This window comes from Triturus cristatus, chromosome 1_2 (assembly GCF_964204655.1).
Source record: "Triturus cristatus chromosome 1_2, aTriCri1.1, whole genome shotgun sequence".
Taxonomy (NCBI): Eukaryota; Metazoa; Chordata; class Amphibia; order Caudata; family Salamandridae; genus Triturus; species Triturus cristatus.
Window position 1 is genome coordinate 911449531 of NC_140580.1, and position 12217 is coordinate 911461747.

Here is a 12217-nt window from a genome sequence, read left to right on the forward strand (position 1 = left end):
TGTAGGTGGCTCTGTGGGTGGCTCTATTTGTGTGTGGGTTGCTCTGTGTGGATGGCTCTGTGTGTGTGGGTGGCTTTGTGTGTGTGGCTCTGTGTGTGGGTGCAAATGCAAAAGGTCTCGCATTTGAGAGTGATTAAGCTCTTGGCATTGTAAATAACAATGCCGTTTCTTTAAATGTTTTAAAAACAAAGACATAAACAAAAATAATGTCATGAGCAATGCCAATAGCTCTAACTTTAACAATGCCGAGACCATTGCATTGTAAATGCTTGTTATAAGAATACAAGACTGCATGGCAGGTGTCATACATAACTTCCAACTATGTTATGGAAAACTGTGTACCCTGGCTAGTTTACGTTCCCCACAGAGCCCAGATATTGCGACCAGTTAAATGACCATATCGTCACAATGGAAGCCGGCATCATGCAAACGGGTCAGCTGTAAGGACAGCCAACAAAAGCACACACCGGAACTTGCGTGGTGGAAATGATCTCATACCGTACTCTGCCGGCCACCGAAGAAGCCCTTGACGCTAGTTATACTGACATCCATTGTGAGTGGCAGCTTCAAACCGTGGTAACTGCACTTCTAATCATTTCCATTTTTATCGCTGATTGTATGAAATTTGATGGTATCCCACCCGTTGACAGAAATGACCACCACCAAATACCTGGGGTAGGGGAATGCAAGGTGTGTAGTAAAACGTGCAGTATTTGCACCCGTCGGTACTTAGCATTTGATATTAACAGTCTTAGGGAAGTGCAACACCTCATAAATATGATATTATTACCACATTGCTGTGGGCCAAATGTACAAAGATGGCATTTTGCATTTCCTAAATACCGATTCCATAGAAATCGCTATTTAGAAAATGCAAAATTATATGTCCTAATTTTGCAATTTCCTAATAGCGATACCAAAGTAGGAAGGAATATTTGGGAAGCGTAAATAGGAAATGCCACTGCATTCCCACCTATGGGTAAAATAGAAATTGGTTTGCATTTCTTAAATTGTGATTTCCTGATAGGAAATCGCAATTTGGGAAATCCAAACCCAAGGGTGTCTCTGGCCTTAAGACCCTCCTCCAGGCACCCAGAAATGCTTTGCGCACATGTGTAAGTGCACATATGCCCTCAGGGCATATGTGCGCTCCACGTCACATTAAAAACTGCATTTTTAAATGTCTTTTTTAATGATGCACATGGTTACCATTGACTTCAAGTGGATGGTAATAGCATTTCCTAAATGCCCAATTCACATTTAGGAAATGCTATGTACATGTGCTTAAGGAATCGCAAATAAGGAATCCCTATTTGTGATTCCTTTATCGCGGTCGCAATTTGCGATTTCAACTGGGTAGAAATTGCAAATTGCGACTACCAACGGGACTTTGTACATCTGAAAAGGCCATTTAGCATTGATTAACCGGACAAAATAACGATTCGGCCCATTGAGAAATGCTAAATGGCTTTGTACAGCTAGCCCTCACTTATTAAACTACGACGGAGGCCAAACTCTTCCTAAGCATCCAGTTAGCAGACATCTAGGCAGTTTAGAAAACTGTATTTGTCAGAGAGACCCCCCTGTGTCCCGGGAGGCTCAGACATATATACATCTGTTAACTTGAGAAAAGCCCTCGGAGTTTCTGACTTTCGGGCCCACATTGCCCTACAGGACAGTTGAGAGGTAGAGGCGCAAAGAACATAAATAGAGGAGAAGACAAGAATGAACTAGGAGAGAGGTGTCAGCAAAGCCAATGTCACGCACCCAGAGCTGGTTCCGTGTGCCCATTCCTTAAAAGAAGGCACCCAAATTGTGCTTCTGTGGCGCTATGTCAAAATGTACCAACCAGTGGCAAAGCCAATGGGTCTGGCCTTTGCTGGCTGGTTTAATGGTTCATTTCTCAAAATATTTTATTGCAAACATATTCCCCAACCATAACAAGGAAATATACTGCCGCTTCAAACTGGCCACTTGATGTTTGGAAAAACCAACAAATGTAAAAGCCATTTGCCTATGAAGCTGTATTAGTTGTGATTTAAAAAAAAAAATAACAAACCTTTCGGTTACACCACAATTTATTACCATCATTAGTATTGTTTTTGTAGTTGTTATTATTATTATTATTATTACTTATCAAGTACACAAGAATAAATTACCACCTCACCAAGCATTCAACTCAGAGGTAGCTACAATGTTACTTAAAGGTAACTTACAGGCAGCTGCAATGTTACTTAAAGGTAACTCATGGGTAGCTGCAATGTTACTTAAAGATTTTATAGCATAAACTTTAAAAAGGAGCGCAGGCCACGTCTCGGTGGTGAACTCTGCTCCAATGGCGGAGTTTGCAGAGTTTTCCGCGCCCCGTTTCGAAAAACTCAGCTCTGCATAGCGCAGCAGAGTTTTTTTCCTCATTGGCGAGCGAGAAAAATCCACCTTCATGCGAGATTTTTCCTCACTCACAATGCCAACATCAAGTTGGCCAGTGAGGAAAATCCACCTCCTGGCGAGATTTCTTAACGCGGATGGTCGCGGGTGGTCGTGTCCGCTCACAATGAGAAACCTTCCGTTCGCATTGAGAAAGCGGCCGTTCGAGTAGAAAATCGACTTGAGTGGTAGAAAAGAAGCAGTGCCCTCGTGCACTGTGCATGGTGCCATTCGTGTTGATTTTCCAGCGTGGGAGAAACACCCTGCACAGAAAATCAACATGAAATGCAAGACCAAACACACTCCACCGCTTGCGGATCTCCGCGTAGCGCAACTGAGTTTTTCGGTTACTTCGCAGAGTTCTCCGTAATGGAACTCCGCAAACTCCACGCATGCTTAGTGCAGGCAAAAATAATAGCCGGAATTTACATTTAATATAAAAAATACATGATGTTCAAAAAGCACACTTAGAACCAGCTTCGCAACAGGAGAGAGATAGAGAGGAGCTAATGTTAGATGAAGTTGAATAATGAACACAGGATTTGTGCAGTCACAAAAAATGAAGGGAGCCTATGGGTAATAGAGTGTGACCCATTGCACTACTATGCTGCATGCTGTGTGTCTTTTGCTGTGATGGGGGGCAGCAAAACGTGTATGGCAATTTAACAGACTAATGCATGAAGCCCGCTGAACAAAAGCCCTTCTATGTATGTATATTACAAAAGATTTATTTTGAGGAAAACAAAAGTCCATCGAGACAACAAAGAATGTCTCAAAGGCCAGACCTAAAAATCGTAGTCTGGTGCAAAACTGAACTAAGTTCCCACACCTTCTTTCACTGATCCCATGCATGCCTAAAACCACTATGTCCCTCCTGACACGTGAAAGCCAGGTCCTTGGATGCCCTAGTAACTTTCCAGCCACCTCACCCTCAGCTGGAGCATTTTCTTTTAGGTCACACAGTCTGTTCAGACTGATTTTGAACACGTGAATCCCACAGTCAGTGATGACATGAATTTCAAATTTCACTCTGAGGACAGCGATGAGCCATGCCGAGGTCATTGGGGTCTCTTCTCATTGGGGCCATCGCTGAGAAATGGAGCCTGGCCAAACCAAAGACCCGGTGAGTGCCTAGGCACTCCAAGACAAAGTGCTCCAGAAGTGCACGTTTACATTAGACATTTGAAATCCAATGAGTGTCTGTGGTCTCTTTTCTGTTGTTTGACAAGGCCTGGAACCCCCCATGGGACTGGGAGCCGGGCTCTGCCTCTGGAAGTCGAGTGTGAACCGCCTGTATTGCCAATCAGCCATGGGTAGAAATGCACTACAAACTGGTGTTTGCACCGGTACACGCCTCTCTTTTCACTAGTGCGCTCACCCTGTACTGCTTACAGCTGACAGGCCAGGGCCTCGTGCTAACAGAGCTGTGATGGGGCTCCCTGGCATCCCGAGGCAGCTAGTTTTACCTCGTACTTGGCAAAGAAGTTGCCCTGTGACTGACTGTGCGTCAGGGATGTGGCCAGGAAGGCACAGCCACTGCTCCAGTGCTGGACAGCACCCGAAGGATGCTCGAGGTGCAGGGAAGAAGCTGACAGGTGTGTGTGTCCATGCTGCACAAGACAGGACTGGGGGTGGGGGTAGGCTCAGGAGAAGCCCTCCTCCGGCCCCCCAGTTTTTATTCACAATCACAGAATACATGGATAAGAGGTGCGTAAAGCCAAGTGAAAGCTCCACCGATTTACTGTCAGCACGAAGGAACATCGACAGATTCACCACACCTTTATGAAACTTTTAAACGTAATCAATATCAAGAAGAATGCTGCCAAAAATGAATAATTATTACGTGCCAAAGCCAAATACAAGCTTGATGGAAACATAACAACAGCATTCAATTGAGCCATGCCATTTCAATGTACCACCAGGGCCCAGAGAGAAAGGAAGTCGTACAAGCATCTGAGCCTCACACAAGGAAGCACAGCCAGCCAGTATCCCCCGAAGTGTATAATACGGGCCAGTACTGTCTGACAACATTCTGAAACGCATCACGTTAGCAAAACACGTAACAACCAACAAACGTTTGATTTCTGTCCTCACAGGGCAGAGTAATGAACCGAGGTCACATTGGAGACACCTGGATGATAAGGAGTCCCCCATTCACAGGCTGGGAGCCACTGTCCCCATGAGCAGTCTACTGCAGCTGACATGCAAGGGGATGCCCACTATTTCCAAAACATGTATTTCATTGCTGTAACCTGTTTTTTTTGCATGGAAACAAAACAGAGACTTTAGCAACAAACCCAAGGAGGACAGACACTGATAGCAACAGGGAAAACAGGGCTGGGATCTGCCCAAGAAGAAAGACAATTCAGCATCTCAGCCTCCCCACTTAGGAAGAATTTACAATTCTTAGAGGTGAAAGGAGATGTAAACATGCCTTTATTTGGGGGGAATTAACATAAGTAAGATGCTGACCTGCAGACAGAGGGGGGTGCCAGCCTACAAGGCTGCTGGGTGTGGGAATGGGTGCAGGGCTGGGAAGAGAAGGAGTCTCCATTGCATTCATGTGAGCACACCCACAACAAGACAGAGACAGGTTGTCTGGTTCACCCAGTGTGGGAAACCTCCACATCAGAGAGCCAGGGCAGACAGCTGTAAACAGAGGCACGTTGGGGCTCCCTCTGGCCATCACAAGGCCCAATGCCAGGGCACAGTAACTGTCAACAGATGGGCCCCACAGACCCCACTGCAGGTGACAAGCCAGCATTAAAGCAAACGGGGGCATGGTATATGCTAAACGAACCTTTTTTGTAATTCATTCTAACAGACAATAAACCCTTACATGGTGTGCACTACATCAATACCCCCACTGCACCCAGGCTTGTATGGTACTGATACAGCTCAGGGCCAGATGAGTGCATGGTTAAAGATAAAACAGAGCAAAGAGTGGCTGTATGCTCTTTGAAGTGAGGGGGCTCTGTCAGCTTCACCCTGGCTCCTGCTTCTACACTAAACAGTAATAATGGCTGTCTGCAGTCTGCCTCCTTTCGGTGCCCTTTGACGCTGCACCGTCGATCACCATGCTTGTCCCAGGGACAGGATTGCTCGGCAGGTGGGGCCCTTGGACAGAGCCTGTGCAGCCAAGGCCAGCTTAAGTCAGCTGGGGCGTCTTAAAGAGTACATTAATCAGTATTTTGTTTTCAGTGTTGTCATAGTTGTAACATTATCCCCACTAGGACGCGGTGCCCGCTCTGCACTGAAGGCAACGATGGCAGTACAGCAGTTACGGGGGCACTGGGGCAGAACGCTGGCACGGCGGCCGGGTTTATTTACAGCGTGCCACTCGCCTCCGTTCGAAGTGTGATGGTTTCATTCTGCAACCCAGGATGTTCCACCGTCTCTGCCTCTACAGCTGCCCTTGCTGTACTGCCAACAGGCGCTGGCAAAGTTATTTTTGATCTCTCTGTACCCCCACACGATATGTGCCTCGGTCCGGATGATTTTTAAGCGCCTGCTGACACTTAGATGAACCTCCTAAAACATGACCTTTAATTAATTCCCAACTAGACGTCTATGACACGCCTGGACTGCTTGGTCCCCTTGACGAGCAAGGCTTCCAGGGCAGTGCCTGCCTGTGCGTGTATTCACCACCCAAGCTTCAGGACTGGGGTGTTAGTTTGCTAATATTCCTGAAGGGATGGGGAACAGGGGCTGGAGGAAGACCCTTCTCCCACCTCGCTGCGAAGACCTGGAAATCCCTGCCTCTCACCCCAGGCAATCACCAGCGCTGCCGCAATTCAGGAAGGACCTCACGACCTGGCTCTTTGCACCGCAGAATCACCCCCCAGTCAGTGCCTTGAGACCCTTACGGGTGACTAGTCTCGCTTTATAAGAAACCTGATTGATTGAACAGGCGGTGGTCTCTGTGGCGCCTTCGTATGGGCCATTCTCAAAACAGGTATTTTGGGAGGGACTGTACCTGAGCTTGCAAAGTCTTGCCAAGTTTCATGGGGGCAGAAGGATACAGGTGTAGGGGGTCTACTGATCTTCCAAGCGAGGCCCTCAGACCCAATTTACGAGCTGGACTGCTCGTGCTGCTCTAGCTTGGGGTTCTGGAAGATTTCAACTAGTGGAGTTTCTTGGGCATCCTTGCAGGAGCGATGCCTAAGGCATTGACCCCTGCTGCTACTTAGAGTAAATGAAAGCCTTTTCCGAGATGATCGTCCTTTAGATTATCCCGATCTGGGGTTCGGAATTGGTCTTCAATATTGAGTGCATCCTTGGTGGTCTTCGCCAGCTCGTCTTCCACAGTGGTTTGGCTTCATGGAGGATATTTTGCCCAATTGATTGCTAGTATTGATACTAGCCACACCAGTCGAGAGTCTCTTTTCATATTTCTTAAAGCGTTTCCTTAAAACTAGCATGATTTTAAGGCCTTTCCTAAGCTCAGAGGAGTGGCCACAAAACTTCAGGAGCATGCAGTTCCAGAATACCGGACTTAAAACCAAAAAGGCTCTGCAACATTGTATTCAACCTTAGCTCTGGAACTGTACCATACCATTTTAGTTTGATGCCTTAATTCTCTTTTAATGTGAAGTCCATGATTCTGGAGTGGTCGGCTACTGAGTGAACTTTACCACTTAGGCTTCTTTCATTGACAATCTCAGTTAGATGTCCTGGAGTCACTCCTTAGTTTGGTCCCCACAGGTCACTACTAGGCCTGGGCGAAGCACTACGCTACGCTCGCGTAGTTTGCGAAGTTCGCGCTACTTCGCACTACGCGAACTGCACGTAGCACAGTGCGAACACGCGTAGCGTAGTGTTGCGTAGTGCTGCGGTCATTTTTTGCTTGCTCGCGGTCCTCAACGTCAAGTTGGCGACCGCGAGCAAGCAAAATGACATCCTGGCGAGACTTTTTCCTTGTTCGCGATCGCGAGCATGGAAAATAAACCTCCCGGCGAGATTCACAACGCGAGAAGGTCAGGTTTCTCATTGCGAGGGGTCGCGTATGCTCGCGACCGCTCGCGATGAGAAACTACCAGTTCGCGTTGAGAAAGCTGCAGCTCGAGGAAAAATCTACTCGAGCAGCAGAAAACTACAGCTCGCACTGTGCAAGATGCCATTTTCAATGATTGCACAGTGCCGGTTGCTTGTCCGCACTGTGCAATCATTGAAAACAACATCTTGCACAGTGCGAACATGTTACTTCGCAGTTCGCGAAGTGCTACGCGTAGCTCGCGTAGTGCGAACTTCACTTTGCGTAGCTTCGCGAAGTGCTACTTCGCGAACTACGCCCACCCTTAGTCACTACATGAACCGAAAGCCTTGCAGAAGCTCAGAAAAAAGAAGCGCTGTCCTAATGAATCGGCATCAGGTAGAACCGTCGCTGTGATCCAGACTGCAGGCTACTTGTAGAACAATAAATGATCACTTTCAGAAAAGGGATTCACTATCAAAGACACTCAGACTTCTCCACTAGTGGGTGTTTTCAAACCCAGCCTTCTTGAATTTCATTCAGTCTTTAGGCCTTCATCACTGGTCCAATGTTGGGTCACTGCTGGACAGCTCAGGTCAGCAGTTCAGTAGTGACAATGTGGCTGAACTGAGTAAAGGAAAGAAGAACACTACTTTCAGCCCAAAATATTTCAGTCCCTCTGGTTTTTGGGGTGGAAGGAGAGCATTTTTCTCTTGACTCAGTTCAGCCAGACTGTCATCACTGATCTCCATGAAGCCAAACAACTGTTTTACATGGAGCCCTGCAGTCTGGAACACAGTGAGTGTTCCACCACAATCTCAGTTGTGAAAGGATTTTCTAACACAGAAAATTACACCAGCTTGGGGTCATTTTACTTGAGATCGAAAAAGCTCACATCAACGAGTTGCGACTTTGGCAGGGCGATAATGTCTTAGGAGGTGAACACCTATAACATGCGAGTCTGGGGTTATTCACAAACTTTCAACAGGAACAATCCCACTCTGAAAACAGTTAAAAAGGTGCTCTTGCCCTGGACAGAAGCAGTCCATCCACAGCAGAATTCAAGAGGAAACAACCCCCAGAATTCTTGCAGTATACGGGAGAGAAATCTTTGTGAATTGGGCCATTGGTAGGCAAGAGAGGGACAAAGGCATACCATTAAAAAGTCTAAAATGCCAACACTAAGGCAGAGTGGACAGATGGATTACATTGTCAAAGCCTCGCTGCACATGCAAATACCGTAGACCAGGAGAAGTGCACACTCCACAGAGGCCTCCATAGTGGTCAAATGACATGCTAGTCTTTGTTTATGAATAAGGCTGATTGACTATCAAAAGCTAACTTCTTATGTTTAAACACACTTTCTGACATACTCAAATTAAGGAGTAGATATCTGGTATTGATCAATAAAAGTTTCAATAATGATCCTTCTAAGGGAATCAAAGACTTTTTCATAAATGGAGTGCATTTTCTTTGTTAATCAGTGACACTGATAACATTGGATAAGAAAAAACCCGAGGGGCTGGCTACCGAGTGTGGCATTATCTTGGATGAGTGCACAGAGAACATGTAATTGTACTTTGCAAGCCATATAGAGATGGCCATGCCTGTTTGAAGGCTTGCCAGGTGAAGAAAACAATATTGGGCCACTTTTTTCCTGAAACTAAATTCTGAGATAATAGAATTGTTGATTCTGGACAGTGTTTCTTATTTGCTCATCCTCAAACAATATCAAAACATCTCGACCATTGGAGTACCAAGTGAAAACTGTGACCGATGGCCATACCTCAGCCCATAGCTACTAACGCCTCTCCCAATTGTTTCTACTTGACAAGTTCAAAATAGTATCTTTCCCACACCTCGGTGTAGCTGTCAAAGTACTTGCCCTGTCTGGATTACACTTCAGAACTAAGCTTATCACTGTACTCCCAACATTAACATGTTTTCCTTAAAAAGCCCCGGGCACAGCGACTAGAGTGTTCTTTGCCTCCACTGGAACTGGTCTCGCAACCTCTATTTCCAGAACTTGACCTGGTCATACATTTTTTCCAATGTGGCAATATCCTGGTTTAATTTACTATGGACCCAACACTGCTTACCACAAACTCTTTTAGAAGAGTCCTAGAGGGGTTAGTGTTTGGCCATTGAGAGGGTCTTTCTCTAGCATGCCTTTCCATCCGACCATGCTGGAAAAGAGTACCATGTAATGTTTGTAAAGGAACTGAACTCTACAAGAGAATGTGCTTTAAGGCGTACCAAGCCCTGTTAATGAGTCTGTCCCAACTACCGACTTGCTTTAACTGCCCTTTAGAGATTAGGTCTCTATTTCAGCCGACGTGAAGCCACCTCTGTTCCTTTAATATGCATGGCCTAGTGTGTATTCTTGCTGCATGCATTTCCTCTGTCGTTTTTTCATGTGTTGTATGCCAAACTAGCAAAGTCTGTTTCCTCTTACACAAAAAACCTCCAAAGAGTAAGGAAAAAACAGATCCCAAGGGTATTTTTGAGGTTTCAGTGGGGTAATGGAATGCACCAATCACTTCATACTATGTCTATTGTTCCGTCTTTCTCTACAGAACTTAAGACCTGTCTGCACAACTGATTCCTTGCACCGTACTCAACATGCTGACATGCCTCCGTGGTGCCAGAGCGGAACTAAAACCAGAATCATTTTCACTCACCCAACAATACCCTCCACCACACTACACCCAATATTTCATCCTAAGGTACATGGTGGTAGCCATCTCTACAACTCTAATTCCTATCGCTAAAGTTTAAGCGAAGACTGGCAAGGCCTATTTTCAGGTGTGTACCTGTGTTGTGAATGGCTAAAGTGTGCCCTCCCTCTTTAATTAACCGGTCAGGTACTTTGCATTAAGTGCGGGACATTTCATACAAACCTCCAAAAATAATGCAGTATAAACATCATTTACACACACTACTGCCTACAATACTGCATTCCAGTTTGGTCTGACAACATTTGAATAACGTCATCAATGTTGTTTCTAAGTATGGTTAAAACGATTTGTCTAACTATCAGGTGATTCCTGTAAGAACATTTCAGGGTTATTCCTGCCGTGTTGCTTACATGTGTCGAGGAAGTAGAGAACAGCTGGGGTGCATTATCTGAGATGAGTTTTAGACAACAAGTAGATCGTTGCATTAGTGTTTCTTTCTTGCAAAAAAACGTTTTTGTACAAATCTGCTGTTACAGAAGAGTGGGCATTCACAAAGTCATTCTTAGTACTGAAGGAATCCCTTTGTGAGTGAAGTCGCTTGGTGTCATTTCCTCAGCTGTCATGAACACACTCCCAGCTAGCCTGGGGATCATGGAGTCCGGCTTGATGGAGTGTGATGTGTCTGTATCTGCATCCTCAACAGGATACACCCCAATCCGCAGGAGCTGTGGTGCGGTGCCTCCGCGAATCATCAGCCTGCGTCTCTGGGACTCTGAAGTTGAGGATGCCCTCACCTGTGCCAATATCCGCTTGGCAAGTACCTGTCCTTCTGCTCTGCCCACTTCTGCATAGAACAGGTTTGAACTCCCCCAATGATGAAGGAAAGCACAGATGTTCTCTTGTACTCCACCTGCCCCTACACGTGGCTGTAGCTAATGTGAAATCAGTCCATTGCTGAGGTCTCTATCTAGAGAAGGAAGCCTAGCCTCGTGAGCCTGTGTTCTGGGCCTGCTGCACCTTGGGGAGGTGAGCACGGGCCAGAAGATGGCCTCATCTGCCAGCGAAGGCGCCCTCTGGTTTACTGAATTACATCACCACACAAATCATACTGTCTTGTGTATCTACTTTTCCATGTCCATGCTCTGTTCCATTGAGATCCGACTCCAGTCTTCATGTGAATGGGATAAATGTCTGAGCATGATGTCATCAACCGGTACAACCATTGAACCCTCTTCTTGCATCTGTCACAAACCACTGATTACCCCCAGCAGACTTGACAAACTGCGCTTCCAAGCTGCCATTCGCGACTGTATGACACAGCATACGGTTCCATGTGTGATCCGTTTTGGGGAGGCTGGCAGTGGAAGCCACAGACGCAGCTGCAGGTGTTGTCACATTCTGCGGGCAGATCCTGGTGGAACAGGGAGAACTGTACGTGCCCCTTCCATTTGTAGTCCTAGTCAGTGGCCCAACACAAAATGATGGGGCCCAGCTGCAGAATGTGAAGAGGTGTCCAACAGTTTTCCATGTCTCACAAAAATTCATCGGATCAGGAAAACGAAACAAACCCACATGAAAGTATAAAAACAACTGATGAAATAATACAATATAACTTTATGAACAATATCAAATACCACATCACTCAAATAACTAAGTTGTATGTCGCAATTTCGCTTACGTGAGATGAATTACACAGTCCACGTTCAGCCAATCACTACTGGCCCTCTGACTCAGGGACGAGGACCCATAATCTGTTTCACCAGATGCACATTGACCTCTGGTACTGCCTCCTTCCTTATGACTCATCTGTCTCAGCCGCAGCAGCAGGTACATGGATGTACCAGATGGGGAGCTGGTCGGAAGTCTTCACTTTTCTTGAATGGGAGCCCCTTGCAGGGTTGGAGGACCGCTTAGCGATTGGACCCCAACCCTGCACTGCAGAGTCTGCAGGGGCCGGCTTTGCACCCCCAGTCCCATTCTGGTGTAGTACCTAATAGACCTAGGAGCCAACACTGTAAGATTGGGAATAATCCTGCCCTTACAAACTGGGAATGCGTTGAGAAAGAGTGATGAGAGAATAAAGTTGAGTTTACTGAAAAGGTTGGAAACATTTTAATCACGTGAGGAAAAGGATATCCGG